Source organism: Canis lupus, chromosome 1, assembly GCF_011100685.1.
Source record: "Canis lupus familiaris isolate Mischka breed German Shepherd chromosome 1, alternate assembly UU_Cfam_GSD_1.0, whole genome shotgun sequence".
Lineage (NCBI taxonomy): Eukaryota > Metazoa > Chordata > Mammalia > Carnivora > Canidae > Canis > Canis lupus.
The window spans coordinates 119,042,997-119,053,881 of NC_049222.1; positions in this window are offsets into that span (position 1 = coordinate 119,042,997).

A 10,885-nucleotide genomic window follows, 5' to 3' on the forward strand; every position below is an offset into this window, starting at 1 on the left:
TTAAGCTGTTTCTTTTCTTATTCTCTAATAATTTTTTGGTTATCTACAAAGAGGGAACAATGTTTGGCCAATGCTTCATTAATAATAGGTTTGATTAGTTATTATATCATGAGTGCCTGTTTCAAATATTTCATGTCAAAGTGAGAGGAGAAGAGACTAGTTTAGTTTGCTGGGGGTTTATTTTTCCAGAATTACAATTGCCTGTGTAGAGTAGAAAGAGAGCTCACCCGGAAGCAGCCAAGGGCAGGGAACTTCCCTGTGGTGCTGAAGTTTTTTTGTTTTGTTTTGTTTTCTTTTCTTTTGTTATTGTTATGGAAGTAGCAGCAGCAGGAATAACAAAAATGAGGTCAATAACAATTGCTAGCACTTACTGAGTGCCAAGCACTGTGAGAAGGTTTTATATCTTTTTTTAAAGGTTTTATATCTATTCTCACACTTAAACCTTATAATTACCTAATGAGCCAAGTACTATTATGATTCTACCTTTATTTATTTGTTTTTTAGATTTATTTATATTTATTCATGAGAGACAGAGAGAGAGGCAGAGACACAGGCAGAGGGAGAAGCAGCCTCCCCACAGGGAGCCTGATGGGCCACAATCCCAGGACTCAAACACTGTGCCACCCAGGTGCCCTGATTCCATCTTTATTTATTTAGTGGCCCATCATTTGAGAGAGAGAGAGAGAGAGAGAGAGAGGATAGCGTGAGTAGGGGGCAGGAGCAGAGGGAGAGGGAGAAGTCCTATATGGGGCTCCCTCCTCAGTAGGGTGTCCTACATGGGGCTCTATCACAGGACCCCGGGATTGTGACTTGAGCTGAAAGCAGCCACTCAACCAACTGAGCCACCCAGGCACCCCATGATTCCATCTTTAAAGCTGGTAGAAGTGAGATTTGGATAAATTAGGTAATGTAGTAGCCAGCCCAGTGGTCTTCAATGAGCTCCACCTCCTATGGTTATGTACTTGTATAGTTCCCTCTCACCTTATCAGTTCTCACGGCTGACCTTTGGGACCAAAAACATAACAGCAGAAGTGATGATTTCTCCTCCTCTTCCTCCTCCTCCTCTTCTTCCTCCTCCTCTTCCTCCTTCTCCTCCTCCTTGATTTATTTACTTATTTGAGAGAGAGAGGGTGTGAGTGAGAGGGACAGAGGGAGAGAATCTCAAGCAGACTCCATGCTGAACACAGAGCCTGATGTGGGGCTCTATCTCCCAACCATGAGATCATGACCTGAGCCTAAACCAAGTGTCAGTTGCCTAACCTACTGCGCTGCCCTGGTACTCTTTGAGCCCATGGCTTCAAAGGGCATCTTTCCCTCATTCCCAGTATGGATTCAGCTTTTACCTATTTTAAAGTCCCTACATTATTATTATTTTTAAAAACTTTTTAGTTATTTTTATTCAAGTATAATTAACATGTAGTGTTATAATAGCTTCAAGTGTACAATATAATGATTCAGCAGTTAGTATACATTACTTAGTGCTCATCAAGGCAAATATACTTTTAATCCCCTTTATCTATTTCACCCATGACCCCCTCCCCTCTGGCATCCTTCCTTCTTTCTTTGTTTTGTTTTTTGAATTTCACGTATGAGTTTTGTCTTTCTTTGACTTATTTCACTTAGCATTATACCATCTAGGTCCATTCATGTTGTTTGCAAAGGCAAGATTTAATTCTTTTTTTTTTTTTTTTTTTTTTAGATTGAGTAGTATTCCATCGTATATACATACCACTTCTTTATCTATTCATCTATGGAGGGACATTTGGTCTGCCTCCATATCTTGGCTATTGTAAATAATGCTGCAATAAACATAGGAGTGCATATAAGGTCAACAGACACATGAAAAGATGCTCGATATCACTATTCATCAGGGAAATGCAAATCAAAACCATAATGAGATATCACTTCCCACCTGTCAGAATGGCTAAAATCAAAGACACAAGAAATACCAAGTGTTGATGAGGATGTGGACAGAAAAATAACCCTCATGCACTGATGGTGGGAATGCAAACTGGTACAGCCACTGTGGAAAATAGCATGGAGGTTCCTCAAAAAATTAAAAACAGGATTACCATGTGATGCAGTGATTCCATTACTGGGCATTTACCCAAAGGAAATGAAAACACTGATTTGGAAAGATCTATGCACCCCTGAATTATTTCTATAAGCATTTTTGGAGAGCACATTAAAGGTATGGATTGTGACATCCAGCTTAAACTGGAGGCTGAGACTTATTTTTTAGATGAGGAGTTAGCAAGCTTTTGTAAAGGGCCGTATGGTAAATATTTTAGGCTTTGCAGGTATAATAGAGTTTTCAAAAATGCTGTCTTGATCTAGTTTGAGACACTGGCCGGGGCTGGTTGGTTCTAATGCTTGAGCATGCCCCAGAACCCCTGAAATGATTCAACTTAGCCAGTCTTAAGCCTGCCTATCCTGCCTCATCCTTTCCTTTCCAGGGCAACCATGATAAAGGTGGTTGCCCATGGTTTCCATCATCCCTCTGCCTTGTGACGGACCCTAGTGCTGCTTCTGCAAGGTGTACCATGGTTTTCCAGTTTCTCCCTTGATCTGCATCTGGCCCCACCATACTTCACCCAAGGAAATATGGTTAAAACAGCTATTCAGTTCTGTCAGTGCAGTACCAAAACAGCCAGGACAACATATGAATGAGTGGATGTGATTGTGTTCCAATAAAACTTTATTTATAAAAATAGGCAGTGGGCCAAGTTTGGCTATTCAGCTATGATTTGCTGACCTCTTCTTTAGAACATCCTCACAGGTATTGATTTTTCTGGTCAATGGCTAACACTAGAGAAGGTTTAATATATATTAGTTAATTAGTAAACCTTTCCGAACTGTCAGCTAGTTGACATTGAAAGGCCTTGCAAAAGCTTGAAAGGAACTTTATATTCTGTGAACTACATCAGCTCTGGTGCTGGCCTGTGTTGTTGTCCATTATTATATTGTTATACTTAATATGATTTTAGAGGGATGATAATAAAAATGGAATGGCCACAGTAGAAGCTGGCTGCTGTGCCACTAATTCATCTCTCAAGGACAACACTATCTCCTCATTTTACAGATGATAAGACTGAGGCTTGGAGAAGCCAAGGGAAATGCATCTACAAAGTGCTAGAGAGATGGTAGTCAGTTCAGGTAGTCTGACTTAAAAGAATCATGTTTTTAACCCAGTTATGCAATTACATTTCTGAGATTCCCCTATCTCCTTTAAAGCACGTGAAAGCCATTAAAAAAGGTCTAATGGCTTCAATAATGATTATTTAATACATTATTTCTTTCATTAAATAACTTTTAATTTTAGGTATCCCCAACAGGATAGACATACTTTTTTTTTTCATAATTGGATGTTGTACAAAGTGACAGGATTGATCCTCGCATTCATTTTAGTTCATAATAGAATATATTAGTTTAGTTGGAATTGTTAATTTTCCCTTGGGGAGAATCAAGTGCCCAAGGCACTGATTGATAAATCAATAAATCTTTAGTGAGTCTGGTAAATCAACTGTCACACATATGTCAACCTTTCCTCCGGAGTATAGATTTTACCCAGGGACAAGTGTGTTTATTCCTTTCCATTGTTTTCTCCCTCAAAATTGTATTATATAAGGGTATTTAAACAAATCCCTAAGATTGCAAGCATTTGGTCTTCTTTTTCTTTTTAGAAAAAAATAGCAATAGGGATCCTGCTTTTTTCAGCTGTTTTAGGGAAAGAACTCGGTTGTTTGCATATTTGCATTGCAACCCCTAACCTCTCCTGAGGACAAATGGCTGTCTGACTATTAAGCCCATAGGCATAGCGCCGGGACTGTGGATTAAGCCTCTGAATGCTGACTAGTTTTCTGTAGCATTCCCAGCATGTGTGAAGAATGTGTTTGTAGCTGGGAGGCAAACAGAACATCCAAAGCCGAGCAAGAATTTTGAAAAATAGTTGTCTTATGTATAAATTTATTTTGCTGTTAGTGTTTTATTTTTGCCTGTTTCATTATCCCTCATTTCTAGTTTCTGTTAAAACAGCTCGGTTTTGTTTGATATTCTCCTGACCAAAGTTTTGGTCACTTGCTGTCCAATGCTGCAGTCTTGATTTTTAAATGTTCTTTGTTTCTTTGTCATTTAAATACCAAGCCACTCACTGATGGGTGGCTCAGATATTCCCCCCCCAGTAGAGAGGGCCTGATGCTTTCCACACAAGATGTCTGTGTGGCCTTCCCTCTGTACAAATAAGGGCCCAGTTGGAAGCACCGCAGGTACTGCACAGGCAAGCGCTTAGGTTTGTAGCCCATATAATAAGAACAGCACGGCTCTGGGCTGTGGATTTATTTCTCTGAGTTTAAGTTATTATTGTGCTTAGGTTTAGGTTAAAAAAGAGAGAGAGAAAGAGAGACAAACCAAATGTGTTCTCTTAGCTGGCTATTTATTTATTTATTTTTAAGATTTTATTTATTCATGAGCTACACAGAGACACAGGCAGAGGGAGAAGCAGGCTCCCATGTGGGGAGCCCAATGTGGGACTGGATCCCAGGACCCCTGGATCACGACCTGAGCCAAAGGTAGACACACAACCACTGAGCCACCCGGGCGCCCCTCTTAGCTGGCTCTTTATTCCATATTTAGCAAAGAAGCATATATTGAAGAGTGTGAGTTATGGTTTGGGTAGAAAAACCAAACTAATTTGATGGATGGACACATTGTCATAAAGGGTCACCCATGGCAATTTATTGAGAGCCTGCTTATTGCCACCCAGTGGAGGTACGGAAGGTGAGACAGGATCCAAAGTGAAGCCAAATCCTGGCCTCTGCCCTCTAGAGCTCAGGATACAAGATGGAATAAAGAGAATGTAAAAGAATGTATCCAACCATGAAAGAATCCCGTCTGAAGGGTTATGGACAAGGTAGCATTGGAGATGAACCTGGAAGGATTGATGGCATTTCAGCAATGTAGTCACAGTTACCTGGTTGTAAAAGCAGAGGGGAGAGAAGAAGGAGGGGGCGGGAGAGATTGAATGAGCACAGTGGGTGAGGAGAGGGAGGTAGGGAGGGGGGGAGAGAGAGAGAGAGAGATGCCGTCTATGTGTGTCTGTCTGTCTCTGTGGGGAATAATTAGCTATTCACTTGAGCTGGCACAAGTGTAGGGGAGCAATGGGAGATGATTTTCTAAAAATAATTTAAATTTAAGTCTCATAATTTATTAGGTCTTCAGGAGAATCGCAATGTATATTTTCCTTTCATATGCAGTAAAATGAGATCCTTGTCTGTAGGGTTGACGGTTAAATTTATTATAAAGTTAATGCCAAATCCATTGTTAGCTATTTTGTAAATCGTAATGTGACTGACACATAATGAGCTCTATGTTGTAATTCTTAAAAATAGTTACGATAATGCTGCCCTCTAGGTCGATGTCATGGTGCAGTGATATTCCATCACACAGCCTGTGCTTTCTAAATCTCTTTATTAATTATTTGCCGGTGAGTTTAAACTGGGAATTGATCCCTAGTCTAGGCCAAGCGTCAAGATTAGCAGCAAGGAGTTTTAACCATCTCGTGGTTTTTGAGAGGCAGCTTTAATATGCTGTTTGAATGAGCTAAAAACATTTCACTCATAGAATAAGGAATGGATAAGATGAAATTGCCTTTCTGCTAAAAATATTCTGCTAATTGGGATTTTTTTTCATTATGTCACTTTATTAGAAAACACAACAAATCGCACTACATACTCCATTTTTTTTTTTTTTTTTTATGCTTTTGGGTGAGAAACGAGTATTACTTTGAACGTATGTGTTGTAAACATTCTACTCTACTCGCATGAGGGGCCAGGGCAAGAAATTGAATAGAGAAAGGTTTCAAAAACAAATGGGTTAAAATATATTGTTTATAAATAAAATCGATTAGGATTTGAAGGCAATGCCTTACAGGTTTGTAATTGACCAAAATGATTTTAGTAGTTTTCCTGAAAAATTATTAGTGACAGAGCCATGCACACCTCCAGAATCCATCATGGTCACTTAGTATACAAATGAATCACCTGGGAAATTTAAAGAGAAGCTTCCCAGCTCTAAACTGTTGATATTTTGATTCCATAACTATGGATTGGGACCCATAAATGTGCCTTTTTAACCAGTGTCCTAGGTATTGAGAAATGCTTCACTGGAACGTAGGTGCTCTAACAAAAGCCCGTGTGTAGCGTTGAGTACCTGGTCAATGAACACGCATGGAGTTTGGATTAACAGCCGTGGGGAGCTGTGTCACGCGATGGTGTAAACCTGTCCCAGTGCAATAAGCCAAAGTCCTTGATGTCAGTGCTTTTGGGTTTTCTAAGTATAGCTCACCTATGGTTAATGACAGTTTGGTTTCCTTTTTTCTAATACTTGTTTTTTTTTTTTTTTTTTTTTTTCCTTTTACCTTTTTATGCCTTTCTCTGCCGGGTAGAGTTCAGCAATGAGCAGAACTGGTAATGGGACACCAGTGATTTATTCTTTGGTTTCTTCCAGTTTTATTGAGATGTAACTGTCATAGATCACTATGTAAGTTCCAGGTGTACAGGATAAAGGTTTGACTTAAGTAGATTTTGAAATGATTATCACAATAAGTGTAGATATAGTATATTATCTCACATGGATACAATACAAAGAGAGCAAAAAAAAAAAAAAAAAGAAGAAAAGGATCTTTCTTCCTTGTGATGCAAACTCTTAGGATTTACTCTTTTAACTTTTATGCATGTCGCACAGCAGCACTAGCTGTAGTCATCTCGCTGTACCTCCCATCCCCAGGACTCATTTATCTTTTAAGTAGAGTTTGCACCTTTTGGCCGTCTTCCTCCAATTCTTCACTTTCCTTATCCCATGCTCTCACCTCTGGGAACCATAAACCTGATTTCTTTTTCTATGAGTTTTTTTTTTTTTTTTTTTAAGATTCCACATATAAATGAGATCATATAGTCTTTGTCTTTCTCTGTCTGACTTATTTCCCTTAGCATAATGCCCTCAAATTCCCATCCATGTTGTCACAAATGGCAAGATCTCATTCTACTTAATAGCTGAGTGTGGATATATTTCCACTGTGTGTATATGTCACATCTTTATCCATTCATCCAATGATGGACACTTTGGTTATGTTCCATGTCTTGGCTATTGTACATAATACCTTTGGGTATATTCCCAGAAGTGGAATTGCTAGATCGTATGGTAGTTCTATTTTTAATAGTGAATATTTTTAATATTTTTAATTTTGAAGATCCTCCATATGGAATAGTGGCTGCACCAATTTCCATTCCCACCAGTGGTGTATGAGGATCCCTTTCATCCACATCCTTGCCAGCATTTGTTATTTATTAACTTCTCTTTTTACTTCTGTTTTTTAAAATATTTTATTTATTTATTCATGAGAGACAGAGGGAGAGAAAGAGAGAGAGAGAGAGAGAGAGAGAGAGGCAGAGACACAGGCAGAAACACAGGCGGAGGGAGAAGCAGGCTCCATGCAGGGAGCCTGATGCTGGACTTGATCCCAGGACTCCAGGATCATGACCTAAGCCGAAGGCACTCAACCACTGAGCCACCCAGTGGTAAAATAAGATATTTCTTATCTTTTTGATGATTGCCATTCTGACAGGTGTGAGGTGATATCTCATTGTGGTTTTGATTCCAATTTCCCTGTTGATGAATGATGAACATCTTTTCCAGTACCATTTGTCCTTTCATATAAGTGACTTCTTTTTGATCCTAAAGTGAAAATTTGCCATTTTATCACTAAGAATGATGTTACCTATAGCTTCTTCATAATAACGTATCAGATGAAGGAATAGCAAATATCACACTTACTAGTGGGCATGAAAGCTTTCTCTAAGGTGTTCTCTTTTACTTATAATAACTTTTTGTTTTTTGCTTTAAATTCTATTTTGTCTGGTAATAAAATAATTACTCCAGCTTTTTCTTGGTTATTATTTACATACTGTATAAATTTTTCATTCTTTTGCTTTCAAGATTTTTATATCCTTATATTGTGGATGTATCTGTTATGATCAGTGTATGGTTGGATTTAGTGTATCCTTTTAGTTCGTTTACTCTCTCTGGATGTGTGTGTGTGTATTTTTTCTGTACTGTAATTTTCCCCCTTTTAAATTAATATCTCCTGGAGAGTACATTGAACCTATATATGGATATCCTGTTACTCAAACTTTTACTTATTAGTTTTAGCCCGTGGATTATTCTTGCTTGAATCAATTAGTATTAATTATGGCTCTCACATGCTAATTTTCTAATTCCAGTATTCTTTCTACATTTATTAGTTGTAGTCCTATCTATCTATCTATCTATCATCTATTTCAGAGAGTTTTTGATTGGTTATAATTCATTTTATAAATGTTATTTATCTTGATGCCAAACTGTCTCAGGGATGTCCATTGGGAACCCCTGTCCTCCCCAACCCCACCAAAAAAAAAAAAAAAAAAAAAAAAAAAAAGAAAGGAAAAGAAAAGAAAGAAAAGAAAAGAAGCAGCTAGCTTCTGTGCCCCTTTGACATATTCCTATTATTCTTCAAGGATTTTCTTAACTTTTTTTTTTTTTTTTTGGATTTTCTTAACTTTTTAAAAATTGTGATAAAAGAAACACATGCATATATAAAATATATATTTGCTAGCTTAACCATTAAATGTACAATTAAAGGTTACCTGAGTGGCTCAGTTGGTTGGGGCCTGGCTCTTGATTTCAGCTCAGGTTATGGTCTCAGGGTCATGAGGTCAAGCCCTGCAACAAGGCTCCGCATGCAGCAGGGAGTCTGCTTGAGAGTCTATCTCTCCCTCTTCTTCTCCCTCTGTCCCTCCCCTCTGAGTGCACTCTCTCTCTAAAATAGATAAGTAGGGACGTCTGGATGGCTCAGCAGTTGAGCGTCTGCCTTCAGCTCAGGTCCTGATCCCGGTATCTAGGATCGAGTCCCACATCAGGCTCCTTGTGGGGAGCCTGCTTCTCCCTCTGTCTCTTTCTCTTTCTCTCTCACTCTCTCATGAATAAACAAATAAAATCTTAAAAAGATAAAATAAGTAAATCTTAAAAAAACAAACTGTACAATTCATGGGCATCCGTTGCATTCCTAGTGCTGTGCAAACATCACTACTATCTATTTCCAAAACTATTTCCTCACACTAAACAGAATCTCTGTACCCATTCTCTTCTCCCATAGCCCCCGTTACCCTCTCATCTACTTTGTGTCTATTATTTGCTTACTCTAGATATTTCATAACCATGGAATCATATGACGTTTGTTCCTTTGTGTCTACCTTGTTTCACTCATCATAACATTTTCAAGGTTCATCCATGTTGTAGCATATAGGAGATTTGATTCCTTGTTATGGTGAATAATACTCCATTGGATGTATGTGCCACATCTTGTTTATGCATTCACCTGCTCATGGGCAACTGGATTGTTTCTACCTTCTGGCCCTTTCCATCTTCTGTTTCAGTCTAAGAGTTCTATAGCTGTTGTCTTTGTCTTAGGTCTTTGATCCATTCTGAGTTCATTTTTGCATATGGTGTAAGGTGTAAAGTTCAATTTTATTCTTTTACATGTGGCTATCCAGTTTTAACAGCACCATTTGTTGAAAAGACTGTTCTTTTCAAAAGTTGTCTTCACAACCTTTCAAAAATCAGTTGACCATACATGTGAGGGTTTATTTCTGGGCTCTCTATTCCATTCATCCACATGTCTGTCCTTATGCCAGCATCACATTTTTTTGATTATCTTTCCTTTGTAGCTAAGTTTTGAAGTTGAGAAGTGTGAACAATTTTATTTTCAAGATTGTTTTGACTATTTGGGATCCCTTAAAGTCCCGTATGAATTTGAGGATTGACATTACCTATTTTGTAAAAAAGACCAGTGGAGTTTTGATAAGGATTGCATTGAATTGTAGATCACTTTGGGTAGTATTGTCATCTCAGCCGTAGTAAGTCTTCCAATTATGAACATGGGTGTCTTTCATTTATTTATGGCTTCTCTAATTTCTTTCAGCATTGTTTGATGGTTTTCAGTGTATAAATCTTTTTCCTCTTTGGCTAAATTCATCCCTAAGTATTTATTCTTTTTGATGTTATTATAAATGGAATTGATGTTTTCATTTCATTTTCAGATTGTTCATTGCTAGTGTGAAGATATACAATTGATCTTCTTTTAAACCCCAAAGTGGGGCTTGAACTCATGACCCTAAGATCGAGACCTGAGCTGAGATCAAGAGTCAAATGCTTAACCAACTGAGCCACGCAGGCACCCTCAAATGCAACTAATTTTTATGTGTTGAGTTTGTATCTTGCAACTTTGTTGAACTCATTTATTAGATTGAACACTCTTTTTTTGTGTGTGTGGTATGTGTAATATTAGGATTTTTTATATATGAGATCATGTATTCTGTGAACAGAGATAATACTACTTCTTTCTTTCTATTTGAATGCCTTTTATGTTATTTTCTTGTCTAATTGCGTTGGGTAGAACTTCTAGTACTTTGTTGAAAAGAAGTATTTTTTTGACAAAAAATGGGCATCCTTGACTTGATCCTGATCTTAGAGGAAAAGTTTTTAGTTGCTCACTCTTGAGTATGATGTTAACTGTGGGTTTTTCCTATCAGCCCTTTATTATGTTGAAGAGGTTTTCTTTTATTCCTAGTTTATTATTTCTGTCATGAAAAATGTTGAATTTTGTCAGCTGTGTTTCTGCATCAGTTAAGATTATCATGGTTCCCCCCACCCTTCATTCGAGGAATGTGATGTCTTAAATTGATTGATTTTCATATATTGAATCATCCTTGCATACTGGAAATAAATCCCACTTGGTCATAATATGTAATCCTTTAAACACGCTGCTGAATTTAGTTTGCTATATTTTGTTGAG